Genomic DNA, 23050 nt, shown 5'->3' on the forward strand with positions numbered 1-23050 from the left:
CAGAATGGACGCAGTACCTTCTCGTTAACCATTTGGCCACTTCTCTATGCTGTGAGTCTACTGACCATCTGTTGTCAAGCTTCCTCGACACTGCGAGCCGGTTTAGTTCAGTTGGCTAGACAGTTGGATTGTAATGCAGTGCGATGCCAGCAGCGTGGGTTCAATTCCCGTACCGGCTGAGGTCATTCATGTAGGCCCTGTCTACTCAACCTTGCCCCTCACCTGAGGTGTGGTGATCCTCAGGTTAAATCACCACCAGTCGGCTCTCCCCCCTCAAAGGGGAAAGTAGTCTCTGGTCATCTAGGACTATGGCGACTTTACCTTTCACTGTGAGGCAGCGGATACTGGTCCCATTGGGACCATCGTCTCCTGCTGACATTTGTGCTGGGCAGGCAGCTCCAGCCTGCTGGCAGAAATTGGTGGTACTCACTGAGAGCTCCGGCCCCATTAGGGCATCTGTATTAACAGACAGAATCGTGTTAGTGACGCAGAAATTATCTGAGCTCCGGGCACTTGAACGTGGAGTGAAAATTGAGCCTGAATCTCTGGAACCTTCTGAATGCTACTTCGGCCATCCACCTTGTAGAACCTTACAGGACATAAAGGAGACCATTTGGTCTGTCGAATCTATGCCAGCTCTTTGAAAGAACTATCCTGTTAGACCCACATCCTTGCTCTATCCCCATAGGGCTGCATATACATCTCTGAAATGTCATATAATCAGTCTAGAATATGACTCATTTTTGTGGATTACTTTGTGCTCATTTCCATGTCATCCACCAAAGCATCGCTTCGAGAGGAGAAAAAATTAGATGCTTCGTGCTCAGCGAGTTTGCCCAGAGTGGCTAGACTGAGCAGCCTCTCTATTGAAATTATCCCCTGTGCAAAATCCTTCAGGCATTAGTGTTTCTGCTGCTCCTGTCACCAGCCAAGTTCAGAACTTCAGCACACAGCAATCATTACCATTAACCTCCATCCTCCCACTCGTTAGCCACACAATTAGCAAAATAATATCCTTTGGCATTCAACATTCCGCATTCATGTTCGATGTTGTCCTTTTCCTCCTTGTTTACCTCAGAATCAGCAGTAAATCTGGAAATTATATTGATCGGTCAATAACAATCCTTCATTTTGTAATGCTTGTAAAATGTAATTTTGTGATGATACGGTGTTCTAGCTGGTGATGTGGTGAACAAATTTGTAAATTGTAAACGAGTATGATATACTGAAGTTGAAGTAATGCTGTGCAGATGTATCTGACAGGTGCATGTATCAAGCCCAATGACGATAATGAGTTTGGTGATAGTGTCAATTTGAAAATTGTCTTATAAATTGAAAAATACTCTGCCTTTGATGTGGCTCAGTTTATTACAAAGGTTTTCTTGTCAAGGTTAACACTTACATTGAGCGTTTTCAAAGCGAACAGATGATTTGCCTCCAGTTCAGAAGCGCAGCTATCACCGGGCATGATGCCTGTCAGCGTCTTCATTACAGGGAATGGCATTGATTTATTTAATCTGCAAACTGCTTCAAAATTATTCTTTGGCAGCTGCATTCTGCGTCTGTCCCCTCGGGAGGGCCAGTACACTGTTATTAAACCCAGCTTTTCGTCATCGCTCTTTCGATTTACCTTGTGGCCTCTTGCTGTGATGCACAGGCTGTACATTCCGTTTCGTTACCATGGGACTCCTGCTTTGGAACTGTTCACAGCAGCTATCCTGGGTTTAGCAGTCTGCAAGGTCCACTTGGGGTATTGGGGGCAAGCAGTGCTATTCACCACCTTTACATTATCTTGTTCTATTTCACAGCAAACACCTCATTTTGTTCCTTAAATCTACTTCCAGGTGTTGAGCCAACTCGGCACCATTTTTAATTTACAGATTAGAAGGCTACAGAACGTATATCTTGGGTGTTGCCTCTGTTGTTCTCTGACTTCATTGCAGTCCAAAAATGTGCAGGTTAGGTGGAGTGGCCATGCTAAACTGTCTCTTAGTTTCCAAATGTTAGCTGGGGTTATGGGGTTACAGGGATAGGGCAGTGGAGTGAGCCTATTCAGAGGGTTGGTGTAGACTCGATGGACCGAATGGCCTCCTTCTGCACCGTAGAGATTCTATGATTCACTGGCAGTCAGAGCTGTTTACAACCAAGGACAACACAATTGCCTGGTTCATCCCGCCCTTTTCCTCCCCCTTCCTTCACCCTCCCTCATCATCTGATGACAGATCTGAATGTCCTCTGATGGGGTTTGGGACTTAATTGCGTTCTGCGGTTTTCTGGAATCCCAGCGACTGCTTTACATTTTTTTTTACATTTACACGATCCCATCAGGTTGCTGTCATTGAAATGTGGATAAATAATGCACACTCACTTTCCTCTTAAGCAGGGCATTATAGAACATACAGCACAGAAGGAGTCCATTCAGCCCATCGAATCTGCACCGACCCACTCAGACATGGGGAGAAGGTGCAAATTCCTCATGGACAGGGACCTGGGGCTGGGTTCGGACCTGGGTCTTCGCTGCCGTGTTGCAGCTGTGCTAACCACTGCGCCACCGTGCCACCCAACATTTTGCACGAATAATTCTGATGAATAAAGTATATTAACTGATTAAACCTCTGTTTTTTTTCATTGTATTGGTGCTCCCTTGATGCCCAGTAAATACATTTAGTCATCCAGGTTAGAAAAGCAATTTTTAAAAACAAGAGAGCTTTGTAACTATCCACACTTTCATTGCGGTACTTTGATTACAACACTGAATAGGAAATTTCCCATGGATCAATGGGACATGTCATATCAACAGAGTTACTGACATGAAATAATAATAATAATCTTTATTGTCACAAGTAGGCTTCCATTAACACCAATAAAGTTACTGTGAAAAGCCCCGAGCCAACACATTCTGTTCAGGTACACTGAGGGAGAATTCAGAATGTCCAAATTACCTAACAGCACATCTTTCAGGACTTGTGGGAGGAAACCGGAGCACCCAGACGAAACCCACGCAGAAACAGGGAGAACGTGCAGAATCCGCAGAGACAGTGAACCAAGCCGCAAATCGAACCTGGAACCCTGGCGCTGTGAAGCAACAGTGCTAACCACTGTGCTACCGTGCAGCCTTGTATCACTGCTCCCTGCACAACAACCACCACCACCAGGTATTGTGGCCCTGACTGACTTCAAGTCTGAGGAAGGAATGCGTTGTAGTCTTACACTGAATGTCGAAGTGTGCTGGGCACGGGTGGATGGGTTATACAGCAGGAAGTTGAGGTCATCAAAACTAGGAAATGCTGCAAAAAAGTGAGGGGAGAGGAGGGAAGGTCATTTTTTAAATAATGGTGGCCCCTTTCATTTGGGCTGATGGACCATTGTCAACATGTATTCTGCAGACATAGTGTTACTGCTGCAGGCCAATGGCATGGCTTTTCGGAAGATGTGGGGCTCAGTCTGCTCAGTCGCAGTTGCTTTGCCACTGAGCAATTCAGCTGAAACAGTACAGCCTGCAGGTACAGAGACAGAGCAAGAATGCCAGCCTAGTTAAAACTCGAGACTGATTCTCCACCATCTTGTCCCTCCGACAACAGGGCTGGGAGTCAAGCTCAGTGGAAAGTTGTGTGGCCTCTCTTAAACCTTATTGTGAGGGAGACCAGGAAGGCGGGTAGGTTGGGTAAGCTGCGCATTGGCAGGAGTGGGGAAATAAGGGACAATATTATTGGGGTGGATCTGTGAGACAACAGAACAGGGTGCAACACTGAAGGCCAGATGAAATCAGATCAATTTGGTAACACTCTTGAAGAATTCATGAATGGAGCAATGAGGTTCTAAACTGGTAAATAATTTTCCCCTCAAAAGAATCTGGTCCAAGGCGCCTCCTGGTTCTGATGGACAAATTAATAGAATTGCAAGATCATAACAGTATTTCAGTCATCTAGTTTTACCAATGATTCAGATTATCTAGATTTAGTGCTGGTTGTTTAAACATGGGGCGCGATTCTCCGCACTCACGACGGTGCAGAGAATAGCGGGGGTCGTAAATTTTTACGGCCACGCTAGTCTGATGCCCTCCCGCTATTCTCCCCCCCCCCCCCCATGCCCGCCTCCCGACACGAATCGCTGCCGCCGTTTTTTTACAGCGAGCAGCGATTCTCAGCTGGCCGATGGGCCGAAGTCCAAGCCCTTTACGACTGTTTTTAGGAACGTCAAACACACCTGGTCTGACCGTTCGTAAAAACGGCCGTAAAGTTGGGATCTTGGCAATCATGGCACTGATTGGCACGGCAGTACCATGGCCGTGCCAAGGGTGCCATGGGCCCGCGATCGGTGGGCACTGATCGCGGGCAGCGGGTACTTACCCCACGCACTCTTTGTCCTTCCGCCGCCCCGCCGTATCCATTCGCGGGGCGGCTGAGGGGCATCCCGGCCCGCGCATGCGTGGGTTTCACGCAAATGCGCAATGCCGTCATCCGCGCATGCGCGGGTTGGAGTCTTCCAATCCGCTCATGCGCGGCTGACGTCATGTGACGCGTCAGCCGTCGCAAACTCTGGCAAGCGGGCTTAACGAAATTCGTTAAGCCCGCGATGCCGGAGTTCACGGCCCGGCATGCTAGCCCCGACCGGGGACCAGAATCGGTTCCCGGTCGGGGGGGCGGAGGCTGGCGTCAAACCCACCCGTTTTTGACGCCAGCCTTACGATTTCTCCCGGTTTGGGAGAATCGCGCCCATGGAGTGCGCAAAATGATTCTGGAGGTATTAAAGCCTGTCACTGCTCAATGGACATTTATTCGAATCTTCTTGTGCCTTTCAGTTCATGATTCATGCTCCATTTACATGTTTGAGTAACTGAAAGTCTCTGTAACCAGAGATATTTTGATTCACTGACATTTAAAAACCATGGATGTTTTAGGCTGCTATTAAAGAAAGCAATCAATAGCTGACAAATTTAGCCTGGTTAGAATGAAGGCAAAGATTGTGTGGAAGATGGAAGAGAGGGGGAAATGAAAGCTGATGTTTCTGCCTTTGGGTTCTTGTCCAGCTTACGTCTCATTCAAAAATCCTGACGTTGCGAAACATGATTGTAACATTTCCGGGTCTGTAAAATGCCAGCGAGTTGGGCCTGAATGCCAAACCAAAGCATTGTGTTAAAAATTTATGATAAATATCCTGAATAAGTTTAACGATAGAAAAATAAGGGAGTTGGTCTTCTCTAATTGGTGGTGCACGAGGCCAAAGCATGGCTGAGAAATGACATTTCTTGGTATGATATATGGTGTCAGTGACTTTAATGTACTTTTCATACTTGTCAGGAGAATCTCATATTCGTTTAAGAGGAAGACAAAAATAAATCTTCTGCCATCATTCATCAGAGAGCTGACAAATGGCAAGATTGCGATGGAATTGCATTTTAAGGGGACAGGGCAATTCTGCCAACAGTGTAGGCCCAGTGTTGGGTGCTACTATTGGCAGCAAATGAGCACGTGTTTGATTTTCGCCTGGGCTCACAGATTGCACATCAGCGGCAGACAAAGTCACGTTGTTTTTTGGCCTCCTTGCCAGCCACAGCCTCACAGATTCGTAAGACGATGCGAAAAGACGCAACCTCAGTGAAGTTACGCCACGTCGCCCTGCAAGGGGGACAGCAGGGAAGACTGCCTGAGGAGCTGAGGGTTTATGCGCGAAGCAACAAGAGGAGCATGGCATTATCCTTGGGGAACCCGTGTTCTGGTCCCGTGCCAAGGTATATTGCAGGATCTGCCCAAGAACATCCAGGTGTGCCCAAGATGAAGATGTTCGCCAGGAGCTAAGTATGGTGGCCAGGACGTGACGGCGACATTGAGCAGTTCATTCAGCAATGCACTGTGTGTCAGGTGATTCCAAAGCTTCCACCAGCAGGGCCTCTTCACCCCTGGGAGTGGCCAGGCCTACTCTGGGGGCAGTTGCATGCTGGCTTCGCCAGACTGTTTCAAGGCTCAATGTTCCTGCTAATAGTGGACTCTCACTCAGAATGGTTGGATGTCTGTTGAATGCTGTCCACCTCTTTTCAGGGCTACCATCGAGAAGTTGAGCCTTTCATTCAGTACCCATGGCATTACATGCCCCTCCGGCCCAGTCCCGCAAAGCGTAGAAGGAAGCATCCACCACCCTCTACGACAGAGGGGCTTGCGGACTTCGGGGGAGAGTAGGGATGTAATAACCCCCACAAGACCCCTGGGATGACTTGGTTGAATTCCCCGTGGGGCTCGTGGAAGATGAGATCCCCCACGGAGAGGTGGAAGCCTAGCCGTACGGCTCATTAAAACCCACCAATAAAAGCCAGCCAGGAAGGGTAACTGCATCTTCACGGTCACTGCTTGGACTAGACGTACGTCCCGCCGATTTGCAGCTTTGCTTTGGCTTGTTGAATAATCCCTTCTGCTTGAATCTTTCTCGGGAGTCCAGTGATCATAATATATTTTGTAGTTCACTCGGCTTCCTCCCCAAAATGGCGAGAAGCTCATTGAGCCTAATTTGCATTCATTTGAATCTTATTAATGAGATTGAAGTCGAATTCAGCAGCCTCACGGGAGTCACCCGATTCCCCAGCAAGAAGCCACGTGGGCATCGTTTAGTACTCTTTTTCAGAAATGGGAACCTGGCATTCTGGCTACCGTGGGCAAGTGAGGAGGAGAGTAATCATCTCCATTTACTGGCAGCTCAACTGTGGCCTCAGAGCTCAGAGCTCTGGCAGGGGTGGGGTTTGGGGTTGTGCGGGAGGCCGGAGAGTTCCAAGTCGGGGAGCATTCCTAGGCTGGGGATGGGGGAGACAGGGGCTCAAATGGGCTTTGTGTCTGTGAGGCCTTCAAGCATCATTAAATAGTGAGGAGATCTGTCCGAGGAAGAACCACAGCTGCAGCCTTTCTGTCCTGCCAAACACTTCCAGGACAGAGCCCTGCTGCAGCTTCACTCAAGAAAGTCAATTTCACCCCATTTGACTGTGAGCAGCCTCTAGCTTCACAACTGAAAGCTATTTCAAATGAGGAATTAGCGTTGTTAGTTGTGAGGGCACTTTATGGTTCCTGAACTTTCAGGTGCCTCCTTGAAGGAACCTGTCTAAGAGGATGATTAGTGGACTGGATGTTCTGCAATCTTCTATGCCTGAACAGTGTGCCTGAACTCCTAAAAGCGTCAGCATCATAGATGCAGCTATCAACAATAAATCAGTAAAGGGCAGGGCTTCACCACTGCAGATCCTCTCATGGCCAAAGTGTAAGTATCTGGATGAGCAGATAACAGCTGAGAACAACCTCCCTAATGTTGCTGGCAGACGTCTGGGGTCTTGGGGCTCCTGTGCTGGATGGAAGTGAGTGTGCAGAGTGAAGTTTGTCAGCACAACTGGCTCGCTGGATAATACTCTGAGAGAAGGCGAGGCAGTCATGGGTTGGGGGAGGTGTGGGGGATTAGAGGGCCCCGGGATGGAAGACCAAACTGATTGTCAGCCCTCTTCTTCTCCAATTTCTTCCAGAAACAATAATAATTGCCGGTGTCGATCCCGCGGAGGCTGCCATCATTGTGCTTCTCACAGCCGGGTGGGCAGACGCTGAGGGAGACAGCAAGAACCAACACAGATCGAGGCACCACCTTATGCAGGAGGCCGTCACACACCCGAAGACCGGACTGTCTTATCAGGCTGAGGACGGAAATCCACTGAAGTGCCAGGGTGCACAGGGGTCGTTCTCTGAGCTGACGGAAATCATATGCCGTAGAAGACTGTGTCTCAACACAGATACAGCGTGGCACCTGTGCCACATCCTCGCGGACATGGCATCCCATGGAGGAGGAGGATACCCACTCCTGGTGGCCGTGTAGGTCACTGCAGCACTGAATTGCTATGCCATCGGGTCATTCCAGGGCTCGAGTGGGAACCTGTGTGACATTTATCAGCCCACAGGTGCATCCAGGAGGTGACTGGTGCTCTATCTGCCCAGACATCTGACTACATCACCATGGACCAGGCCCACAAAGCTGCCCGGGCCGCAGGATTTGCCGCCATTGCTGGGTCTGCCCCAGGTCCAGGGGCAAACGATGGCATGCATGTCACCCTGCGAGCACTGGGGCATATGGTAGTGCCCTATATTGTCAGGAAGACATTCCACTCCCTGAATGTTCAGACCATTGCCTCAGAATCATGCACCTGTGTGCCCACTATCCTGGAGGCGTGCATGACAGCTACATCCTGGGGCACTCGGAGATCCCCGGTGTCTTTGACGGCAACCCCAGGATGACGGGTTGGCGCATGGGGTCAAGGAATACTCGCTGAGGTCATGGCTGATGACACTTAGCTCGAGAAGGAGGCCCGTTACAATGAGGCCAACGCTGTCACCCTGCTCAAATTGGAGTTCCACTTCCTGGACCATCTGGCGGATCTCTACAATACAACCACAGAGTGTCTCCTGCTTTGTGGTGGTCTGCTGTGCCCTCCATAATCTGTAACAGCAGTGGGGCGACATGCTGGACGAGGAATGGAGGAGGAGGTACATGTAGCCTCAGCTGAGGAGGAGGCGGTCCAGGAGGGGCTGGAGGATGAGCCCAAGGAAGGGCCCAATGAGGAGCTAGAGGATGCAAGACAGGCGTCAGCAAGGGTCCGGCATACCTGGAGGACCAGGGAGGCCCTCATCCCCTCTAGATTCTCATGAGACGAGGCTGTTTCTTTCAGCTCAACATAAAGGTGTTTCCCAAAGATGCATATCACAGGTGGAGGCAGCCTGCTGCCTTATGCGCCCCCTGGCCTTTAATGCCCTTGGGGCTCGTCCACTGGAAGGCCTGGAGCTGGAGTACCCCAGTCAACTTACCAGTATGACAGGCATCACCGTGCCACCCTGTTATGCCCACTGCCCTTGAGATGCACCAGTGTCAGGAAGGGGTGGCGGAATTCTGAAAAACTGGAGGCCATCTTAGTCTCCTTGGTGGAAGGCCAGAGGATGGGCTGCAGTTCTTCCTCCTCGAGGATGCCCAGAGGGTCCTGGGTGACTCCATAGGACAAAGGGGCAGCGATAATGTACTCCAAAAGCCTTTTTGTCATGTGGAGCTGCAAGTCCTGGCAGGTTCCCATTGTCTGCACCATGGTTTTGTTGCCCTGAGCGATATTCCTCATGAACTGGGCCGCACTCTGGAGTGCTTGTGTCAGAGAAATTTCCCTGAGCAATTGGGACATGATGCTGAGGTCCTCAGCCATGGTCCTCACTGACTGAGCAATGCCTTGGATGCCACTACTCAAGTGCGCATGTCAGGGGCAGCACAGTGGTGCAGTGGGGTAGCCCTGCAGCCTCACGCGCCGAGGTTCCAGGTTCGATCCTGGCTCTGGGTCATTGTCTGTGTGGTGTTTGCACATTCTCCCTGTGTTTGCATGGGTTTCGCCCCCACAACCCAAAGATGTGCAGGCTAGCTGGATTGGCCACGCTAAATTGCCCCTTAATTGTAAAAAATAAATTGGGTACTCTTAAAAAAAAAATGTTTTTAAAGTGCGCACGTCATGTTCCAGGATTTCCACTATGGTCGCTACCCTAGTAGTATTGACTTGGGTGCCAACTCCTGCACCTGAAGGCTTTGGGACTCTTCCAATTGGCCTTGCAGTCATTGAAATGTCACTGACACCCCCTCCTGAATGTCAGGGCTGTGCCTATCATCCACATCAGCTCAGGGAGAATCTTGTCCAGAGGCTCAACATCTGGCTGGGATCCAGCTGAGTCCTGGGATCCAGCAAATCTCCAACTACTGTCTTCCGTGGATGATCCTGTATCCACCTGATGTGCACCAGCAGCTGTATGGTGCCCTCAAAGGCTATCTACTAATGTTTTCCACCGAGGTGTGTGTCTCTGCATGGGTGTAAAGTGTGGGTGATAGCTGTGAAGAATTGCCGGTGCTCTCTTTGGAGTTCTCCTCCAAGATATTCTCTTGAGTGGCAAGGGGAGATACGAATGCAGATGGCCCTGCTGCGAGACAATGGACATGTGATCAGTGAAAGCAAAGGATACTTCTGTGAGACATCAGCAAATGAGACAGGTCATTTGGATCAATGCGCCTCACTCCTCTGGCACAGGCCAACCTCGCTGTCAGTCACTACTCTCGCCTCAGGAAGCACCATGATCTCCAGGACCCATTCCACATTGGGGGAAAGGACCGTGATCTCTGGCTTCCCTTCCCCACCCCATCTTAGCCCTTTCCCTCTTATTATGGGCTATCTTCTCCTGCGGGGACAAAGAGAGGGCATTGTGAACCACACGCTTGATGGGTCGGGCAGTCTACTGCATGTTTGGACAACACACCTAGAATTATGGACTTGTGTTGGTGGGTGCCAGCGGGTTCTGAGGAACAAGCTGGAAGTTGGGAGAATGAGAGATGTCAGCCAGTGGATTGCGGGGTGGGAGGTTGGGAAATTGACAGGCAGGACAGATGCCATGAAGAGAAGTGGTAACTTACCCTTGAAGCTTGGAGGACGTCATTCATCTTCTTCATACACTGGACGGTGGTCCTCCTGGTCATGCCGCTGTGACTGATTTAGAATTTATTTTGTGGATGATTAATCTTCCTAGTCTGCTTCTGACTGAGCCACCGAAAGAGGGAAATCTTCCCGTACAAAACAGAACAGCTCTCACTAGAGGGAGATTACTCTTCTACCTTGAAATTAGTTAACTAGCCTTCAGTTAAGTTCTGGTGGGAATTGTCCAGGTAAGTCACTCAATACTAAATCGTTACTTTTTCAGCATGGATCCTTGTCGCTTAGGACATCCTAATGAATGTCCAGGAATTTTAAGCTTACTCTAGTTCATACATACACAGGTAATTGTTAGTGGGGTTTTATTACAAACATTTTAAAATAGAAAAACGAGTGGCAAGAGTCTACAAAATGTAAGTCTGTCAACAATCTCGACTACAAAAACATTTAATTGAATCAGAAAAACATACTCACAAAATTCTCGAGAGACTTGGTTGACGAAACAGGTGGGGAACAGAACATCATGACTGTGCTCTCTTGCAGGGGAGAAGAGAGTGTGCTGGCTCTGTCGAATCTGTTGTTTTTTCATACCTTTTTCTTAAGCCACCTGTCTTCGTGATATCTACACATACCTAAGGACAATGACAGCTTGTACCTTCTTAACCTTTGACTAGCCTTTTCAAAAGATGGCTATTCACAGGTCTAGACTCTCCGCTTTCTTTTTAAGGTCATTCACAGGACATGTTTCTCTGTGGTTAATTACAGTGTTGGTGTCAATACATCTTGAAATATGGCCAAACTAATGGGTTCGAGCAACATGTTATCTCTGTGGCCGTCTCGCTTAAGCTGTTACGAATGATGTTAAGAAGAATTTTATATTTATCAATTCAAGATCGTGGAGTAAAATTTATTCTCTTTGTTACATTTGTTGTTTGGGTTAGTTTTAACTATTCAGGTCTTATTCCTAATGCCATTTGTTATCTTTCTATCCTAATGAGTGTTAGGGAATGTTAGAGTGTTGTATTATATTGATTTACTTTGCTTGTGTCACACATGCTGTGCGCCAGAACCAACTCCTGGTCATGAGTTTTGATTCTTACAAGAGCTTTTTATTTTACCTGACTTTGTGGTCAGTGTGATATTCATCACGCTGCCCGCACTCACTGCACTTGCCACTGCCTCCCAGGTGGCAATGTTGACCCTGCCACTGGTTCTCCGACCACGAGGGAACAGGGTGCCCCAATTCTCATCTATGGCATCGAGAATCTTGGCCAGGTCGGCATCCCCACAGCGAGGAGCAGGTCTGTGCGTTGCCCTCCTCGTGTCTTGACTTTACGTGAGTGCTGAGGGAGTGTTAAAAAGCAGCTCCCCTTGTTAGCGGTGAGCAGCTGAGACACAAGGTGGGTGAATCAGACGGTGAGGGAGTCAAGCATGGCGATATTCACGTGGGGGCTCATTTTTGCACTAAGTGCAGGTGAATGCAGGTCGTGATGCCACCGTTACAGCTGGCGTGGAGCACCCCGCCAAACTCACACAAAATTATACATCATCCAGCAGAGGGCAGCAGAGCAGAGCTTCTGATTGGCTGTTCCGGGGAGATTTGCGTACGTGCAGTGTGGTCAGCGTATGTTGAAGGTGTACCTGCGCAAGTGACCCGAGGAGTTCGAGTGAAGGCAAGCATCCAGCAGAGGGAAGCAGAGCAGAGATTCTGATTGGCTGTTCCGGGGAGATTTGCATACGTGCAGTGAAATAAAATGAATGAAATGAAAATCGCTTATTGTCACGAGTAGGCTTCAATGAAGTTACTGTGAAAAGCCCCTAGTCGCCACATTCCGGCGCCTGTCCGGGGAGGCTGGTACAGGAATCGAACCGTGCTGTTGGCCTGCTTGGTCTGCTTTAAAAGCCAGCGATTTAGCTGAGTGAGCTAAACCAGCCACAGTGTGGTCAGCTTGGGAAGTTAGTTCAGTGGGAATGGAAGCTAGGGCAGTTGAATGTTCCTCCTGCAGAATGTGGGAGGAAAGGGTCACCTCGAGTGTCCCTGCTGACTACATCTGCGGGAAGTGCACCCAACTTCAGCTCCTCGAGAACCGCGTTAGGGACCTGGAGCTGGAGCTGGGTGAACTTCGGATCATTCGGGAGGCGGAGGGGGTTATTGAGAGGAGTTATAGGGAGGTAGTCACACCTCAGGTAAAAGAAGAAGGGTTACTGTCAGGGGAGGGAGAGGGAACCGGCAGGCACTGCCGGGATCCCCTGTGGCCGTTCCCCTCTATAACAAGTATACCGTTTTGGATACTGTTGCGGGGACGACTTACCGGGGTAAGCAATGGGGCACAGGTCTCTGGCACAGAGTCTGTCCCTGTTGCTCAGAAGGGAAGGGAGAAGAGGAACAGAGCACTTGTCATTGGGGACTCCATAGTTAGAGGAACAGACAGGAGGTTCTGTGGGAATGAAACAGACTCACGGTTGGTGTGTTTCCTCCCAGGTGCCAGGGTTCGTGATGTCTCCGATCGTGTTTTGGGGATCCTTAAGCGGGAGGGGGAGCAGCCCCAAGTCGTGGTCCACATAGGTACCAATGACATAGGTAGGAAGAGAGATGGGGATTTGAGACAGAAATTCAGGGAGCTAGGGTGGAAGCTGAGAGCTAGAACAAACAGAGTTGTTATCTCTGGGTTGTTACCCGTGCCACGTGCTAGCGAAGTGAGAAGTAAGGAGAGAGAGGAGTTGAACACGTGGCTACAGGGATGGTGCAGGAGGGAGGGTTTTGGTTTCCTGGATAATTGGGGCTCATTCTGGGGTAGGTGGGACCTCTACAAACAGGATGGTCTTCACCTGAACCAGAGGGGTACCAATATCCTGGGGGGGAGATTTGCTAGTGCTCTTCGGGGGGGTTTAAACTAATTCAGCAGGGGGATGGGAACCTAAATTGTAGTCCCAGTGTACAGGATGTTGAGAGTAGTGAGGTCAGGGATAGGGTTAAAAGTTCGAAAGATGGCACCGGCAAGCAAGATGCTGGTTTGAAGTGTGTCTACATCAACGCCAGGAGCATCCGGAATATGGTGGGTGAGCTTGCAGCATGGGTTGGTACCTGGGATCTCGATGTTGTGGCGATTTCGGAGACATGGGTAGAGCAGGGACAGGAATGGTTGTTGCAGGTTCCAGGATTTAGATGTTTCTGTAAGAACAGAGAAGATGGTAAAAGGGGGGGGGGGAGGTGTGGCATTGTTAATCAAGGAAAGTATTATGGCGGTAGAAAGGACGTTTGAGGACTCGTCTACTGAGGTAGTATGGGCTGAGGTTAGGAACAGGAGAGGAGAGGTCACCCTGTTGGGAGTTGTCTATAGACCTCCGAATAGTTCCAGAGATGTAGAGGAAAGGATTGAAAAGATGATTCTCGACAGGAGCGAGAGTAACAGGGTAGTTGTTATGGGGGACTTTAACTTTCCAAATATTGACTGGAAATACTATAGTTCGAGTACTAGAGATGGGTCAGTTTTTGTGCAGTGTGTGCAGGAGAGTTTTCTGACACAGTATGTAGACAGGCCAACAAGGGGCGATGCCACATTCGATTTGGTACTGGGTAATGAACCCGGCCAGGTGTTAGATTTAGATGTAGGTGAGCACTTTGGTGATAGTGATCACAATTCGGTTATGTTTACTTTAGCAATGGACAGGGATAGGTATATACTGCAAGGCAAGAATTATAGCTGGGGGGGAAAGGCAATTATGATGCTATTCGGCAAGATTTAGGATGTATAGGATGGGGAGGGAAACTGCAGGGGATCGGTACAATCGAAATGTGGAGCTTTTTCAAGGAACAGCTACTGCGTGTCCTTGATAAGTATGTACCTGTCAGGCAGGGAGGAAGTTGTCGAGCAAGGGAACTGTGGTTTCCTAAGGAAGTTGAAGCACTTGTCAAGAGGAAGAAGAAGGCTTATGTTAGGATGAGACATGAAGGCTCAGTTAGGGCACTTGAGAGTTACAAGTTAGCCAGGAAGGACCTAAAGGGAGAGTTAAGAAGAGGGTGGAGAGGACACGAAAAGTCATTGGCGGATAGGATCAAGGAAAACCCTAAGGCTTTCTATAGGAAAATCAGGAACAAAAGAATGACTAGAGTAAGATTAGGGCCAATCAAGGATAGTAGTGGAAAGTTGTGTGTGGAATCAGAGGAGATAGAGGAAGCGTTAAATGGATATTTTTCGTCAGTGTTTACACCGGAGAAAGACAATGTTGTCGAGGAGAATACTCAGGTTCAGTCGACCAGGCTAGATGGAATTGAGGTTCACAAGGAGGAGGTGTTAGCAATTTTGGAAAGTGTAAAAATAGGTAAGTCCCCTGGGCCAGATGGGATTTATCCTAGGATTCTCTGGGATGCCAGGGAGGAGATTGCAGAGCCATTGTCCTTGATCTTTATGTCGTCTTTGTCAACAGGAATAGTGCCGGAAGACTGGAGGATAGCAAATGTTGTCCCCTTGTTCAAGAAGGGGAGTAGAGACAACCCTGGTAATTATAGACCTGTGAGCCTTACTTCGGTTGTGGGTAAAATGTTGGAAAAGGTTATAAGAGATAGGGTTTATAATCATCTTGAAAAGAACAAGTTGATTAGCAATAGTCAACACGGTTTTGTGAAGGGTAGGTCATGCCTCACAAACCTTATTGAGTTTTTTGAGAAGGTGACCAAACAGGTAGATGAGGGTAAAGCAGTTGATGTGGTGTATATGGATTTCAGTAAGGCGTTTGATAAGATTCCCCACGGTAGGCTATTGCAGAAAATAAGGAAGTATGCGATTGAAGGTGATTTAGCGGTTTGGATCAGTAATTGGCTAGCTGAAAGAAGACAGAGGGTGGTGGTTGATGGCAAATGTTCATCCTGGAGTTCAGTTACTAGTGGTGTACCGCAAGGATCTGTTTTGGGGCCACTGCTGTTTGTCATTTTTATAAATGACCTGGAAGAGGGTGTAGAAGGATGGGTTAGTAAATTTGCAGATGACACGAAGGTCGGTGGAGTTGTGGATAGTGCTGAAGGATGTTATAGGATACAGAGGGACATAGATAAGCTGCAGAGCTGGGCTGAGAGGTGGCAGATGGAGTTTAATGCGGAAAAGTGTGAGGTGGTTCATTTTGGAAGGAGTAACAGGAATGCAGAGTACTGGGCTAATGGCAAGATTCTTGGTAGTGTAGATGAACAGAGAGATCTCGGCATCCAGGTACATAAATCCCTGAAAGTTGCCACCCAGGTTAATAGGACTGTTAAGAAGGCATATGGTGTGCTAGCCTTTATCTGTAGGGGGATTGAGTTTCGGAGCCACAAGGTCATGCTGCAGCTGTACATAACTCTGGTGCGGCCTCTCCTGGAGTACTGCGTGCAGTTCTGGTCACCACATTATAGGAAGGATGTGGAAGCTTTGGAAAGGGTTCAGAGGAGATTTACTAGGATGTTGCCTGGTATGGAGGGAAGGTCTTACGAGGAAAGGCTCAGGGACTTGAGGTTGTTTTCGTTAGAGAGGAGAAGGCTGAGAGGTGACTTAATAGAGACATATAAGACAGTCAGAGGGTTAGATAGGGTGGACAGTGAGAGTCTTTTTCCTCGGATGGTGATGACCAACACGAGCAACAGCTTTAAATTGAGGGGTGGTAGATATAGTACAGATGTCAGAGGCAGTTTCTTTACTCAGAGAGTAGTAGGGGTGTGGAACGCCCTGCCTGAAACAGTAGTAGACTCGCCGACTTTAAGGGCATTTAAGTGGTCACTGGATAGACATATGGATGAAAATGGAATAGTGTAGATCAGATAGGCTTCAGATGGTTTCACAGGTCGGCGCAACATCGAGGGCCGAAGGGCCCGTACTGCGCTGTAATGTTCTATGTCCTGTTCATCATTTTTTGGGTGAATTGCACCCAATATTTTTATTTATCCAAGCTGACACTGACCCTTTAATTCCATGAACCTCAGTTTTGTTGACCAACCTTTTCTGTGTTACTTTGTCAAATGCTTTCCTAAAATCAGTTAGACAACATCCATTGCATTCCCTCCAGCAATCTTCTCTGCTATTTCTTCAGAAAATTCAATTAGTTTGTCAAACACAATGAGCCCTTTGTAAATCCATGCTGACTCTCCTTAATTACTTCAAAACCTTCCAAGTGCCTCTTGACTTTTTACCCAATTATTCATTCTAAAACGTTATCCATAGGAATGTCTTTGCCATCTTCCTTGAACATGTGAGTCACAATTGCCACTCTCTAATCTTTTGGCACCCCCTTCCATATCTAGGGAAGATTGACATTTAAAAAAAAACTTTATGGGATGTGTGCGTCACCGGCACTTTTTGCCCATCCCTAATTGTCCTTGAACTGAGTGGCTTGCTTCATTAAGAGTCAACAACATTGCTATGGATCTGGAGTCACATGTAGGCCAGACCAGGTAAGACTGGCAGATTTCCCTGAAGGACATTCGTGAACCAGTTGGGTTTTAACAACAATCAGCAATAGCTTCATGGTTCTACACTAAAACAGAAAATGCTAGGCAATCTCAGCAGGCCTGACCGTCTGTGGAGAGAGAAACAGAGCTAATGTTTTGAGTCTTTCATCAAAGCTTTGATGAAGATCCATCCAGACTCGAAACACTGGCTCTGTTTCTCTCTCCACAGATGCTGTTGGACTTGCTGAGATTTTCCAGCATTTCGTGGTTTTGCTTCAGATTCCAGCATCCGCAACAATCTGCTTTTATCCTTGCTTTTTTAATTCCATATTTTTAATTAACTAAATTTATATTCCACCAGGTGCAATGGTAGGGTTTGAAAGCATTCCCCAGAACATGAGCTTGGGTCTCTGAATTGCTAGTACAGTGACATTACTATTGTGCCACCATCTTCACCCTCCTGCTATTTTACCCCCGCTCCCCCACCACCACTTCCTTTATCAACCTAGAATGCAAGCCATCAGGCAACTTATCGATTCTAAGCATAGCCAGGCTTTCTAATACACCCTGTCTATCAATTTTCACCCCATTATTAACCTCTACCCTTTCCAATTCTACTGATTATTTTTGTTAGCATCCTCTCCCTGGGTAAACAGTAACTCATGAAGCTTTTAAAACTTGCCCAGCCGCTAGAACATAGAACATAGAACAGTACAGCACAGAACAGGCCCTTCGGCCCTCGATGTTGTGCCGAGCAATGATCACCCCACTTAAACCCACGTAACCCGTAACCCAACAATCCCCCCATTAACCTTACACTACGGGCAATTTAGCATGGCCATAGAACATAGAACATAGAACAGTACAGCACAGAACAGGCCCTTCGGCCCTCAATGTTGTGCCGAGCCATGATCACCCTACTCAAACCCACGTATCCACCCTATACCTGTAACCCAACAACCCCCCCCCCCCCCCTGAAGGACATTAGCAAACCAGATCAGTTTTGACAACTATCGGCAATGATTTCATGGTCATCATCGGACGTTTAATTACAGGCTTTTTTCATTGAATTCAAATTTCACCATCTGCCATGGCAGGATTCAAATCAGGGTCCCCAGAACATTACCCAGGGTCTTTGGAATACAAGTCCAGTGACAATACCACTATGCCACCGCCTCCCCATTTTCATCATATTCTCTCTCCCTCATCATTTAAGAAGCCCTTGCTCTGTTTTCTTTACCCGTCACCCTTGTTTGAATGTACCAAGTCTGGAGCTGAATCACCTGATCATTAAAGGTTACCTGTTAATCCACCATATAGTTTTCTCTCAGTCTTCGGCTCTATTCCACCCAGGTTAGATCCTCTGTCATTCTGTTGAAAGCAGCCCTCGTCTAATTTGGAAGTTCTGCATTTGATTGCTTTTTGCTGTTCTCCATTTTTAATCTGAACTTTGTGCCACAATGATTACTCTTGTCCAAGGATTTCCCCCAGTGACCCTTGGTCCACCTCCATTCGCAGCATCAGCATCGGTGAGTATTACATTGGTTTGTTCTATGAAATATCAAGGAGTAACTTGATGTCTGCACTTTTATTCACCTCAGGTGGGTCATGATGTTGTAAAGTGTGCTGCCTGCTGCACAAATTTGCGTGAACTAGTTAAACTTGCCTTTCCACGTCCTCCCATTTCCTGAGGTTGATGAAAACTTAACTGTTGCGGTTCCAAATGTGGACTTTCCCTCTTCCTCCAAGGTCTTCAATCTAAGCTGAAGAGCTTAGAAAGTGAGTGGTGGTGGACTGTTCAACTTTACAGTTGAATCCTATTATGTATGCAACCCCATTCACACATAAAAATAATGTCCAGGTTAGTCTCCATACAACAGTCAGCTGCAGGAATGTGCTAACTTGCAAGCTCTGAGATGGTCTTCTCTTCACTCAACTGAACCTTTGGGTGAACTGAATAAATTACTCTTCAAGTATAATATTTTACTGCAAAGAAAACTTAACTGGATTAATCGTACATCCTTTAAGGGCACTTTACCCAATCATAATGTCACTTGAAGTAAAAGTGTCTCCCTTCTTAAAAATTTAAAATATCCAATGTTTTTTTTCCATTTGAGGGCCAATTTAGTGTGGCCAATCCATCTATCCTGCACATCATTGGGTTGTGCGGGTGAGACCCACGCAAACACGGGGAGAATGCGCAAACTCCACACAGACAGTTACCCGAGACCAGGATTGACCCCGGGTCCTCAGTGCCGTGAGTTAAGTGCTCATCACTGTGCCACCGTGATGCCCGCTTAAACTTGTCACCTTTAATATTCCATTAAAGCAGCATTCATCAATCAAAGAGGAGAAGCGATGTTGATTTTGAAAATTGAAGCTGATAAATGTGTTTTGTTGCACAGAAAGTTGAGACTTTCAGTAAATTTGTCACAGTTATGACAGTTGTAGCGATGGCAGATATAATTAATAAAATAAAGGAGAGCTGCTTCAACACTGGAGACTGGAGTTAAGTGATGAATTCTCAACTGAGCAATAGCAGTAGGGACAAGAGAATGAACCTCCACTGGATGAAATAAATCAGTCTAAGGCTCCAATGCACATATGTCACGAAGCAGAGGTAGTTTTCAGTGACCTATGTTTGTATTGTTGGATATTAGAAATAGGTATAGATTTAAGTGAGTTTAATTTTGTGTTTCTGTGTAAGAAAGGGTAAAGTTCTAGTTGGATTCATATTAGACATAAGTGTTTGCATGTATGGGAGGTTTTGGTTTCATTTTAAACTGCGTCTTTATTGACCTTAGAGAGTAAACAAGGACACCAGAGGTAAAGTGAATAAGAGCTTGGAGAAAGAATGAACTGTTGCTTAGAAATCAAGGGACACATTCAGAGCAAAAGAAGAACTTTTGTGAGTTTAGTTTAACTGGACCCACAGCAGAAGAAACTTGACAGTTGGAGAGTTGACAACTCTCTCAGCTCTGCCAGAAGCAGAAGCAGGATCATGGAGTAATGGGCAAGACAGCAATTTCCAGAAACTTTTTTAAAATATAAATTTAGAGTACCCAATTCATTTTTTCCAATTATGGGGTACTTTAGCGTGGCCAATCCTCCTATCCTGCACATCCTTTTGGGTTGTGGGGGCGAAACCCACGCAAATGCGGGGAGAATGTGCAAACTCCACACAGACAGTGACCCAGAGCCGGGATCAAACCTGGGACCGTGAGGCAGCAGTGCTACTCACTGTGCCACCATGCTGCCCAATTCCCAGAAACTTAAGGACAGTTACTTCTAGGAATCGAGGAATGAAGAGTTTCAGGAAACTAAACTTAAAAGAACAGAGAAACTGGAATTGGAACAGCGTCCTGTACATTGAGGTTAAAGACAGAGCTAAAACATGCAGACTTGGTGAAATTGGCTGGCGCGAAGCCAGAAATAGCTGAAGAGATCCAAAGGTTGGCGGTATCTTCCTACAGCATGTGAAGCAATAGTTGAAGCAATTGGTGTCTGGATCCCTGAGAGATTGTGTCAGAGCCTGAAAGCTCATGGCTATTCAAGACAAAGGAATTTTGTAAGGAGAATTGGAAATCCTGGAAGCGGATCCTTGCTGGGTACAGTTGAAGGAAAGCATTGTTTGAAAGTAGGTTCTAAGGTGTGTCTTTTTGAGAGTGGAGTTTTGAAGCACTTGTGTGGAAGCCAGAGTCCAGTGCGATCATTTAACTAATGTGTAATAATCAACTGGCCTGAATTAAGGAGACATCCTCAATGGTTCAATTGTGCAGCATCTGCCATTGAGTTTCAGAATGGGGTATTGTCTGACCACAGTTAGCGTTTTGGGCTACAGGGACTATGTGGTTACTGAGAACATTATTACATACAATATGTAACCTGTCCGATCTATAAGTGGAATATTGTTTTATAGCCAAATATTTAATATTTAATTAAAAAAATTAATCTGTTGTTAAAAGCTAATTGGCAATCCTGTGGCTCTGTCCATCAACTTTTTCTTTAAAAAGTATAAGTTATGGTCTTCTGAGCCAAGGTTCCATTCTGGGACCTTCCCATCTAGAATTGACATCAATTGGATTCATATGATTCATCGCATCAACGTAGCATTTCAGTTTCCTATAACAACAATCCTCTTGGATTCTGAGTGAGCGAGACATGTGGAGGGTTTTGTGCTAAGGACCAGAGCCAACAAGAATGAAGGTTACGTACGAATTTACAGACAAGGAGCAGGAGGGAGCCATTTTTCCCCTCGAGCCTGCGCTACTATTTCATGACTGATCTGAAAGTAACCTCAAATCTGCACTCTGCCTACCCCCCAATAACCTATCATCCCCTCGCTTACCAAGAATCTATCCATCTCTGCCTTAAAAATATTCAAAGGCTCAGCTTCCTCCGCCTTTTCAGGAAGAGAATTTCAAAGACTCAGGACCCTTTGAGAGAAAAAGAATCTCCCCTCATCTCCATTTTGAATGGGTGACCCCTTATTTTTAAACAGTACTAGATCTCTCACAAGAAGCAACATTCACATCCACCCTGTGTTGCTCGGTGTTGCTTTTACTTAATTGCTCTGTTTTAATAACCTTTGCTCTCGAGTCGCCAGGTATCTTTCTGATACCACCACGAGGTTCAAAGCCAAGTGCTGAGCAATAAATCGATACACCAGTTAGTAAGTTTCAAATCAAAACACATTTATTATACACACAGTCAATCACTACTCATGCATAAAACTCTACTTACTAGACTATCACTATTACTAAAGGCCTATACTTAGCTTTCAACTGGCCCACCAGGTCAGAGGAACAATGGCCTTTGTCCAGTTCTGAGTCTGCAGGCTTCAAGCTGGTATGGAATAGTAGCTAGGAGCATCTATCTCGTAGCGTGCGTTAACTGGAGACTTACTTGGTTGGTGCAGCTGCTAGGCAGGTCTCTCCTTGTTGAGAGTCACGGTCAAGAGTTCTTTGAGAGCTGCCAAGAGAGCCTGCCAAGAGATCGAACTGAACTTGGGGGTCTCTACTTTATAGTCGCCAGGGGTTTCGCGCCCTTGTGGGCAGACCCCGGACCTGGTCCCAATTAATTGGACCATGTCCCAATCATTTCAATCGATTTCTCCAATACTGGAGCTGTTCCCTGATTGCTGGGCGGTTCCTATGTGTCCGTTGGCCTTCCTTTGTCCTGGCTCCTGCTGGCGCCGGGGAGTCTGTCTTGGTCCCGATCGCTTCAATGTATCTAATTGTTCCTGGGGATTGCTCATTAATATGTAGATGGCTATTGGTTTCGGTTCTGTCTGGGTTCTGCAAGTCTTAATACATAGGAAACCTTGCACCTGCTTGTTTTCCTGTGGCTGGCCAATTTTCCCTGCATTCTTTGCGGGCATCCATTTTGGAATTGGGAAGTGGCCACCCCAGGTGGCTACACTTGACAATACCTCCCCCCCCCCCCCCCCCCCCTCCCCCCCACCCCCCACCCACCCCCGGGTTATGATGTGTTAAAATCATGTCACTTCTTGGGATAACCAAACTCACCTTTTAGGAAGGAGCCAAACATCTTATAAAGTTTGAACCACGGACGCTGATGAGGTCCACAGGCAAGGGGACTGTGTTTGACCTGAGTGTAGAACTCGTGGGTGGAATTTTATATGGAAAACTTACTGGTGAATACTTGACTGAATTTTCTGAATTAAGTAATGGGTAACCCCTGCAAATTAGCACTTTTATTATCATCAACATTTGGAACTTGCCAAAAGTGTTCTGAAGACACCACTCGGGAATTTTAATATGCTATAAGTGTGAGTGTGATGAAAGAGGAGGAAGATGAGAGATGTGCAAGATGTTTAAATCTGGATTAATTATGCCAATTATTTTCTTGTAAAGGAAAATTAACATTTGGAAAGCTCCCAGGTTCCAAACCAACCAACCATGCGCACCACCCAGCTTGGTTTTTGAAACAAAGTCAGGCTGTATGTGAAACAAATTAAAAGTTTACAGACGATGACTCAGAATGTAATTATTCTCCATGCTACTGCCAATGTAATTGCAGACAGAAGCAACCAATGTTTAACAGTCAGCACAGACACTGCAATTACTCTCACATACCTTGTAAAAGTAGTGCCAAGCACAATTATGCATCCATTAAACACAAGAATTTTAATTGTTAAACCATTAATT

Source organism: Scyliorhinus canicula, chromosome 21 (genome assembly GCF_902713615.1).
Source record: "Scyliorhinus canicula chromosome 21, sScyCan1.1, whole genome shotgun sequence".
Classification (NCBI taxonomy): domain Eukaryota; kingdom Metazoa; phylum Chordata; class Chondrichthyes; order Carcharhiniformes; family Scyliorhinidae; genus Scyliorhinus; species Scyliorhinus canicula.